The sequence below is a fragment of the Magnolia sinica genome, chromosome 8, assembly GCF_029962835.1.
Source record: "Magnolia sinica isolate HGM2019 chromosome 8, MsV1, whole genome shotgun sequence".
NCBI classification, from domain to species: domain Eukaryota; kingdom Viridiplantae; phylum Streptophyta; class Magnoliopsida; order Magnoliales; family Magnoliaceae; genus Magnolia; species Magnolia sinica.
Genome location: NC_080580.1, coordinates 40,448,071 through 40,449,660, shown reverse-complemented (window position 1 = coordinate 40,449,660; position 1,590 = coordinate 40,448,071). Strand labels below are relative to the sequence as shown.

Below are 1,590 nucleotides of genomic sequence, written 5' to 3'. Positions count from 1 at the left end.
ATTATTATCTTATGTGACTTGCCTTTGAGTAGAGTCGTCAATGGATTGAATCATATCAAAGTGGCCATGGATCCAATACCAGACGCAGCCTTACAGTCGATTTTACAATCAAATGGCCAATTAGGGAAAATCGGTCGTTAGTTTGATCAATGAAACGTTGTGATCGATCTACAGTTTACATAGGGAGTCTTTAATGCACTTGTATGGTCCGTCTTTAACTTTTTAAGAGATTGATATCCTGAAATAAGTTCTGTAATTATGTGATGGCCCATCTTAAGGATCAATCTAATGGAGAGCTCGATTTATAGGTGAATGGCCCACTCCCAATGGTTAGGTGACCTAATATAGGGATGAAGATTGTACTAGTTGATCAGATGAGTAGATTGTGAGCCACTGGATGTGATGCATAAGGTGAGTCATGTGTGTCTCCACACACGTGTGAGCAAGTCTAGATCTTCATGGTAACACCCGAGTACCAAACATTATGGGGTGTTACGCCATTGTTGAAAAAACTAGTTATGCATCACATTTCAAAACCGTGTTGTGGGCATGAACTGACAAGATCCTTGAACCACTCCCAACATTGGAAGAATGTCACATCTTCATTTTGGGCGAAGTTCATGATCGATTTTCTAAGGGTGTTTGTTTTATGATATGGGAAGAATTTCTTTATGAACTCCCTTGTCATGTGATTCCATCTACCAATAGATCATGGATGCAGTGAATGCAACCATGTCTTAGCTTACTCTTTCAAAGAGAAGAGAAATAATTTAAGCCTGAACGTGTCTGAGGACACGTTAGGAAAGTATAAAGTTGTTATGATCTCATCAAAGTCTTTCAAATGTAAGTATGGATTTTCATATTCAAGTCCATGAAACTTTGGAAGGAGTTAGATTACCCCCTGGTTTAATATCCATATGTCCTGTATTTTTTGGAAAAATCATGCATGAGGGTGTGCTCACCCTCACCAGTTGTAAATAATCTCGTAATGTCTGAGGCGAGGGTGCTTGATACACCTCATTCTCATCCTGGACTTCCTCAACCCTAGGTTGAGGTGGATTTGGAGGTTGATTGCCCGATTGATTACCAGCCATAACTTCAGTTAACTTTGTGGATCTCAAGTGGTGTCTAATCCTGTAATGGATAAATAACTAGTTTCTAAAAATGAAAAAGAAAGTTTCTAAAAAATACAAAAAGTTAGATTCTAAAAACAAATTAGGAAAGTTTCTATCCTAGAATTAGAAAGTAAATTAGTTTCTAAAAACAGAAAAAACCCTAACCTAAAAATAGAAAGTAGAAAAACCCTAATCTTAAACTAATAACTAGTTAATCTCAGAAAAACATAACCATTAATCCCTAGCAACGGTGCCAAAAACTTGTTCACAACCCCAAGTGTAGGCTCGCGATATAGTAATAATCTTGGTAAGACTGAGGTCGAATCCACAGGGACTAATCTCGTGTGTATTCTAAAAGTAATTAGAATTAGAACTATAAGAATATCTAAACCTAAATCTTGAATATAAGGAAGTACTGGTGAAGTACGAAATTAGAAACTTAAGAATTCAAAGGTGGGAACTAGGGTTTCTAGGG

The 1,590-nt window shown here is 37.0% G+C and overlaps 1 non-coding gene across 1 annotated transcript; it reads left to right on the top strand.

The window, feature by feature from the left end:
- The first annotated feature begins 533 nt into the window (after nucleotides 1-533).
- On the top strand, nucleotides 534-640 carry LOC131254627 (small nucleolar RNA R71). Its single transcript, XR_009175750.1, has one exon. It is a non-coding gene; the product is annotated as a small nucleolar RNA R71 (small nucleolar RNA).
- The last annotated feature ends 950 nt before the right edge of the window (nucleotides 641-1,590 follow it).